This window comes from Pinus tabuliformis, chromosome 2_2 (genome assembly GCF_031772625.1).
Source record: "Pinus tabuliformis cultivar Carrire ecotype Pingquan chromosome 2_2, CPIR1, whole genome shotgun sequence".
Lineage (NCBI taxonomy): Eukaryota > Viridiplantae > Streptophyta > Pinopsida > Pinales > Pinaceae > Pinus > Pinus tabuliformis.
This window is the reverse complement of record NC_142300.1, coordinates 689,016,286-689,024,842: the sequence shown is the minus strand read 5'-3', so window position 1 is coordinate 689,024,842 and position 8,557 is coordinate 689,016,286. Positions and strand designations below refer to the sequence as shown.

At 34.8% G+C, this 8,557-nt stretch overlaps 1 long non-coding RNA gene and 1 pseudogene across 1 annotated transcript; one reads left to right on the top strand and one right to left on the bottom strand.

Moving 5' to 3' along the window:
- Positions 1-5,092: 5,092 nt before the first annotated feature.
- Positions 5,093-6,063, bottom strand: LOC149194541 (uncharacterized). Its single transcript, XR_016255093.1, has 2 exons — positions 5,964-6,063; positions 5,093-5,818 (listed from the first exon to the last, which is right to left on the bottom strand). It is a non-coding gene; the product is annotated as an uncharacterized LOC149194541 (long non-coding RNA).
- Positions 6,064-7,406: 1,343 nt separating this feature from the next.
- LOC149194540 (UPF0496 protein At4g34320 pseudogene) lies at positions 7,407-8,282 on the top strand (annotated as a pseudogene).
- Positions 8,283-8,557: the final 275 nt, after the last annotated feature.

The following is an 8,557-nucleotide window of genomic DNA, read 5'->3' as shown; positions in this document are numbered from 1 at the left end:
CCGAGATTCTCTTAGCTTTGGGTGATTGGTTTGGTTTGGCCTGCTCAACTGACTGTTGAACTCTCGTAGAGCGGGTGTGGCTCCTTGTAAATTATGTACATTTCGCTAAGTTTAATATACGGTCCTACTCTAACTTGATAAAAAAATTGAATTTAAGGGTACTTATTATCTCTCCATATGAATCTGGTTCAGGAATTATGTACACAAACATCAGAGTTTTTTCCTTGCCCGTTGGTGTATGGATTTGCATAATTCACAATGTCAGATAATAAATTTGAAAGAACAATCAGAAATAAAGGAGAAAGTAAGACTTTTTAAGGATTTGGTAAACTTTATAACCTAACGAATCCCGAAGCAATTGAGTCAATCTTCTATTTTGATATGGCACATGCGAATTCCTCTCTGCCAATGCTGCAATAACATCTCCTAGAGATGAAAGGGAGTTTTTTATGTATTGTGCCTCCTTCAAATGATCTCCAGTTAATTTAGATTTATCCACCCTCTCACTACCAGCAAGGTCTACTAAATTAAGGCACCTATGAAGGTTTCACACAGAAACACGATCTATACCTTGCACATGTAAAAGTCAACATGCTGCAAAGAACACCGTTAGCAATGTACACCTTCAAACAGATTATTAAAAATGAAGATGTTTTAGGATATGTTAGATGTTATAGAAATGGTCCTAAGTTCTCAAACCTATGAGAACGGCTGTTGGGGTCATTTAGCACAGTATAGCTAAGCGATTCTTTTGGTCAAAATTCATCAAATCCAAAACATCAGAAGTTGCTTTAACAGGCATAAGTATAACATATGGTACATTAAATCCCCTATGACCATTATTTCGAATATCTAATGTGAAGTAAGTATAACATCCAGTACATTAAATCCCTTATGACCATTATTTCGAATATCTAATGTGCATGTAATTAAGGAATTACTCTAGATAACATGACTTTTCTATACTGAAATATCATGAAAAACATCAAAATTTAAATAAAAACACGGCAAAAGGATATTTCTTGCTTGAGGTGTATGCTCTAAAAATATCCCTCACTTATTCGTTGTATATCTCTATTATTTGGACAAAGACATCATACACCATTAAATCTTTCCTCTTTTGAGACAAGTCGAAGAGGTCACTGAGTGCTCTATAGTTGATTCCCATCTCCTTTTCAGAAGCACCTGTTGGATTGAATTGAAGAGCGGGTGAAACATATTGATTTCCATATGCATAACCATGTTTTTTACTTTGCAGCTCCCCTTGTACTACCCTGCCACAACCCTCCTTCATATGCTGATGTCAATTTTGGTTTCTTTTTTGTTTACTTATAGTATGATGAGGCTAGAATGCCTTTCGGTAATAATGGTTGTAAAATGTCTTCAATGGTATTCTCTAGTCCTTAATCTCAACAAGTATGGTTGGAATGAGAGAGTAGGGATTGTTGAAACTAATTTTGTAAACAATTCCTTTCTGAAAATCTAATGAATGTCCCATTGATCAACAAAAAAATGAAATTAAGTAATATAACAAAGAAATGAAAACATTAAATCATTAAATATCATTTGGAATAGATGAAAAAACAAAAGGGTGAAGAAGAAGTGTGTTTCCTTGCATCAATCATTATGAAAGTACTAATACATTGTTTGATGATGTTATTTAAGAAGTGTCCAATGCTAAGAAGGGTTGATTGGATGACCTTGGAAAGATCTTGTAAATGATCAAGATAAGTTCTTTTGATGTTTGAGGTGAATGAGAAGATCTAGTAATATGAGCATGTGTATCCAAATTACAGTTTGATCAAGATTGCAATAAGAATGGGTACTCCTGTGTATCCATGTGATGATGTATACATAAAATTTTAAAGATTCTTACTTATCTTATCTTAGAATCCAAGATAAATCTTATTCATTTTCAAAATACTATTTAATAAAACATTTACAAAAACGTCAATAAAAAATATATTAAAATACCCATACATATATATTAAATATTAAAAAAATCTAATTATAAAAATAAATCTTAAAAATTATAATATTAAAATATATGTGAAAAATTTAATATGATTTCAATGTTTAACCCTTTGATTTTTACTAACACACGCAAAATATATGATGTCAAAAAGTTTTGATCTGCAAATCTTTTTAAAATAATTTATATTATAAAACTTTAAATAAATAATTTTTTTAATCTATTAAAAAAATAATTATATGTATTCAATAAACAACAAAAAATTACAATCTTGTTTAAAATTATATCCTCGAATTCTTTCACCATCATGCTTTTACCTACCAAGTTTATTACAGAAATTTACCAAGTTTTTAGGATATGAGGACTTGATCACCACTGTATTACTCGTTAATTTAGGTAGGTATTGCCATATACAGATATTAGTATTATTTTATTTTTGTGTTTGTTAAAATTTTATTTTTCTTAAAAAAAATTGAATCACACTCTTCATCTATATTAACTACAAAGGAAGGAAAATACAAAAATATTCACTTCAAAACCAGCTTTTAGAAAATAGTGTTCATTTAACCCAAGTTTTGTCCTTCAAAATGCGTCTCCAAGTTGGAAAAGAATAACTCCTATTTATCAGGCATAGAACACAACATTTCAAAACAATTATTAAACATGTCAACCAAAACAAGTGGTTCAGTTAAGTTGTACACTAGTAAATTGCAAAACATAAGACTAAGGTATAATTTCAGATTTATCAATTGAACTTCACAATTTTTTACCTTATGTATAGTTGAAGTTACTAAAAAAAAATACATTTCCTTAACCCAATATGATGTGGATACCTGTAAGTTGGATGCATACACATGGGAAATTGAATATTAACTCGGCTGAAAATTTTATTATTTTATTATTATTAAGTAATGAGTTATTATGTCCTTTCAGCAAATACATCCTACGTCCCACTGCAACCAATGGTCAACCAATAGTCTTTTTATGAAAATTTAGTATAATTGACCTTTTCAAATACTTGAAATATACTTGAAATATGATTTGATTGAATATTTATTTGTACACCTATCTGTAATATGGTTATTGAAAAACAAATAATGTGACACCTTCTTTCATAAGCCTTGTCCCTTGTTAACTTACAAGGGACTATCGTGGTGCGACCTTCTTTCGTAAGCCTTGTCCCTTGTTAACTTACAACTACAACTATCATGGTGCCACCTTCTTTCGTAAGCCTTGTCCCTCGTTAACTTACAACTACAACTATTATTGTTGCAACTCTGGTAGCTAAATTACACATGCCTTTCAAATTGAATGAGCTTTTCAAAAATTTATATAATATTCCAACCGCATCATCAGCGTTACGTGCAGGACCCTGAGTCCATCTTCATATGATGAAGATTAAAAAAGAAGATCATAGTTATGAAGATTAAAAAAAAAATTGTAGTTGGTATGAAACTGATGTTAAATTAATTGAGATAAACTTGGATTTCCTCTACATCATACTTGAAATAAACTTGGATTTCCTCTGCATCAACATACAACTAAAGCTATTGATGCAAACTTTGACATGCATGTACAATTTTTGGCAATTTCATTGCAAAGCAAAATAACCCACTTAAAATAGATTCATTGCAAAGCAAAATAACCCACTTAAAATAGATTCATATATATTTATTACAAAGCAAAATAGCCCACTTAAAATAGATTCATATTTGAGCTAGATTTGTTAACATGACAAGCTATTTACTATTTTTGTTAATTCATTAAGTCACTCAAATGAGCTAACCAAGAATTATTAACTTCACAACTCTTTTTACATTTTTTTTTTTTGGATTTTCATTAGTCAACCAGATAACCTACTGAAAATAAATTCATATTTGGGTTCATGGCCAAAATTCATTTATTTCATATTTATGCTGACCAAGATTTGTTAACATGGCAAGAACTTGTTTCAGATCATGAATGCGATGGAAATATTAGTACCTTACTCTAAAGTTTAAATAGATGAGATACCTTTAAACCAGCAATTGTAACAGGTTGCGAAAATGTATATGCCAAACATGATTTTTGTTAAAAAATACATTGATGTGGGTGAAAATGCATATGCCAAACATGATTTTTTGGTAAAAAATACATTGATGTATTCGACGAAAATAAGTAAGTGAAAAGAAATACATTTTATGCAAGAATATCAGAGTTTGAAATAGTTCAAAATGGAACGAGTTTAGAAAACTATGGAAAATTCCAAACACTAACATGTTAAGTAGAAACACACAAACCACCCACACCAACGATGTAGATAATACTTGCAGCAAGAATGCTAACAAAATGGAGCTGAAGTCCCTCAAAACGAAAACAGAGCCTCACCCACAGATATAAGAACATACAACAACAAAAAATTATTAACAGTTTTTCAATAATTTACACTGCATGCAAAGAAAAAAATTATTTACAGTTTTTCAATAGTTTACACGACATGCAAATTAAATATGATAGCTTCCATCTGAAGAATCAACCTAATTTGTTCAATACCAGAAATCAACCTTTTTAAAGGCAGGTCTAACTCTACGTAGATAATGAGGCACAACTTTCAAAGATACTATTCCACAATGTGCAAACCTACGGAAAGGTAAGTTAATTAATATTCGTGAAAGAACAAACTATCTGACAGTCTCCTTGACGCTCACCAGCTCGAGCTTCATCCACGTGTGGGCTTATGACATCTCAATTCATCTGTTTGCCATAAAGAAGTAACCTCTCTCCTCTGCATAGAAATCCAATTAATTAAATAAATGGCTCAAAACATATGTAGAACAAGAGAAGCTGCATCGCAGCAAGTCCCTGCCAAGTTACTTTTACAAGTTAAAATTATAAGAATATAAAGTTATTAAAGAGTTGCCCAACAACAATTTACATTATAATTCTTTTAAGCATCAGTAGCATCAGCTGCAGTTTCTTGTGTGAAAGATCCACGAGCAGCTGCATATCCATACCGTGCGTTATACCAAACTTACCGCAACGAAAATGGTTACAAGGTGAAAATGACTTATATTTTCTTAACCAAATGCACAATACACATAGGGAAATACTTGACTACGGCAGGTATAGTAAGGAAAACGGTTAGAAGGTGAAAATGACATATATTTTCTTAACGAAATGCACAATACACATTGGGAAATACTTGAACGTGTGAAGGATGAGAAAATGGCGTGCCATTGTAAACTGTAGAAATGGCAATGGTCAAATAGAATTGGAATTATAGCTCAATCCCAGGCCAATAAAGACAATACATTACTCCTTAATCATCGGTTGTTAATTGAACATGGTGGAAGTTTAGGACTCGAGTTTTCGTGTTGACTGTGGAACCTCCAAATCATACCAATCAACAACAGAAATACCGAAAGAAATATTTGCATTACATTTTGAGTTTGCCAACGATTTGTTGGACAACAAAGGCGATTCCAATGGGCCAACACACAAAAGCCAACCGACTCACGTAACTTGTCAGCAGCACCTTGAGAGATCTCTCCCTTACCACGTGCATTGCATGCAAGCCATGTGCTTGGCAGCAGGGAGGTGATCTGTCACATAATATCATTCCAGTTGCCAGATGATTCTTGCCAACGCTAGATTAGGAAATAACCAGAGAAATTCAGTGTGCCTGCCACAAGAGAGTCCCTTCTTGACCAGCGATAGTAAATCTACCAGCGAATGGAGCTTTGTGTTATGAATTCAGGGGCTTTGTGTTATGAATTCAGGTCCATCAGACCATCCAGTGCAGAATTGGGGCACTCCATGCACCTTCGCCTCTGCTTAACGATTCTTGCCAGACGATTCTTGCCAACGCTAGATTGGAAAATAAGCAGAGAAATTCAGTGTGCCTGCCACCAGAGAGTGTAGATGCATGGAGTAGTGATGGAAGAACGCTATATCGGTGTGAACATATGTATATGCAACCAAATGAAACAAATGGAGAGCTGGGAAATCTCACGGTATTACTGCAGAGTCTTCAATCTGTGGATTGCACAGCAGACCAACCTTCTGAATCTATAGCCGATGATGTAGCTTCTTTGTTCTTGTAGTATTCTGTAGAGATTCAGAAGCTGATGAGATCAAATTTTGACATTTCAGAAATGAAACTCTGGTGGAAAAACGGTGATGGCTAGCATGAAATTATCCTTCTACTCTATCCAGAACAAATGAAGGCGCTACTTTCCTAGGAGATCCCTAAAGGATCTAATGTGGGCTTTACAAAGAAAAATAGGTAAGTTATATGTCAATTCAGAGTAAAATCATAGCTTAGTAGTGGATTTAATTTTACAGATGGTGTAACTGTTTTCTGCTCATAAAAGTCTTGAAGGATGCTAATAAAATTCATATAATCTCATACATCGGTCAACATCTTATGAATCGACAGAAAGCGTCAATATCTGGATATGAAACTGGTACAAGGGCTGCTGCGGCTGCTAATGATGCTGCCTATGCCACTGTTGCGTCTGGAACTGCTGGTAAAAACCCTAAAGAATAGGAATAGGAATTTCAAAGATAAAAAATATAAAACATTTGTTACAAGACATGGAGAATCCCAATATTAAATAAAGAAAGTATGGGTCAATAATCTTAACACAGTGGTCGTATGTCTTCATAATTAAACTGAGAGTGTAGGGTACAGCTAAAATAAACTCTTATAATGAATTAACTCCTACCCAGATACCAATTGGAATAACCGAGAAAGGAAGAGGGTTTTACCCTTCCAAGGGTATAGGCACAGCTGTAAGAACTGTAAGCAAATAATCAACACCAAAACCTTCAGTCTCTTGAATAAGAGAAGTCCATGCATTAAAATCTGCTGAGTTTGCCCTTACTATGCTCCATAACCTTTGTTCTTCAGTAGAGATGGCTGCCAAAAGAAAGTAAAAGTATATCAGCTATAATATATAGAGATTCAAGAACGTCAGTCCTCTCTAATTTGACATTTATTATCTACAAGACAATATTACTTTGGGAACTACAGAGAGACTTGCAATGATAGCAATTTCAAGACTTGTTTAGTCATACACAGGACTGATACGTTCAAAAGGTCATCCACAGAGAATCGTGTAGGTTTTGAGCAAACAGAGAAGTTGCGACCTGAAGAGAAAAGAATCCACAGAGAATCGTGTAGGTTTTGAGCAAACAGAGAAGTTCCGACCTGAAAAGAAAAGAAGCTATTTAGTTCTTGAGGTCCTCATGAAGTCAAAAATCAGCCTTTATTGAACAACTTTCCCCCAGAAATCATACGTATAATCGTAATCATAAAATGAAGCTTGCATAAGATACAGATTTCAGAAATTTAAAATCCAGATCAAAAAAAACAAAAATATACTTACTGGTATTACCTGAAGCAGTCATCTACGGTGACACGATTTCAATCTGTCCAAGGGAAAAAGCCCAAATGGAACCGAGTCAAAAATCTTGGACTATAACCGAAAACAATAATTCTATGCTTAAAGATTACAGAATCAAAGTAATAATACAGTGCTACAGAAAACTAGAGTGATAGCGGTACTAAGGTTTGATGGGTAAAAACCCTAAAGAATAGGAATAGGAATTTCGAAGATAAAAAATATAAAACATTTGTTACAAGACATGGAAAATCCAGGCCTACGAGGAAACCTGTAAAGTCGACCCAGATGTGAAGAACTTTGATGATGTGCTCCAAGCACGAACTGGGCGCACTATTCATGCTCTGGCAAATGGCGTTGAGGTACGCTGTGTGTCCATAGAAACCCAGGTCGTTAAGGTCTTATTGGAATACAAGGAGGACATATGGAACAACCGGGATTTGTTTGAACTGGTAGAAGAGTATTTCGAAAATAGTTTACAAACCCTGGATTTCTGCACTGTGCTGGAGAACTGTCTCAGAAAGGCTAGGAACAACCAGCTGTTTATTCAAAACGCCCTTCAGCAGATTCCACCGGAAGGACCGCCTTTGGAGGCCCAGTGCAAGAAAATGCAGGAAGAACTGTCGAACTTTAAGACTGCTGGTAGCCCGTTCTCTGAAGATTTCTTTAAGCATTTCGATTCTGTTTACAGAAGGCACACACACATGCTAGAGAAGCTTCAGCTGCAGAGGAAAAAGCTCGACAAGAAACTGAGGAACGTTAGGGCTTGGAGAAAGGTTTCTAATATCATATTTGTGGCGACCTTTGCTACGGTTCTGATATGCTCTGTGGTTGCAGCGGCCGTTATTTCCCCTCATGTTGCAGCTGCCATAGCTGCCGCGGTTCCAGCTGTTAATACCCTGCAACAACACGACAACACCTGTTAATACCATGCAACCATAGCATATACTTTATGAAATAACCAAACCTGCTTACCAAATAGCGAATTAATGCTAGCATTAACGCTAACGGTTGATGGTTAGGAATAACGAAAATGGCGATAATTACCAATTTAACCTATGTTCGGGCCTCTTCCGCCTCGGGAAGAGGCCAAATAAGATGGCGAAGGATGGCGAAAGAGTGAGTGCTTTAGAAACTTAGGATATCCGCGCTCTAACCGCCGTATAACAGAGAAGCAAAGGGGTCAGCTAATGCTAAGTAG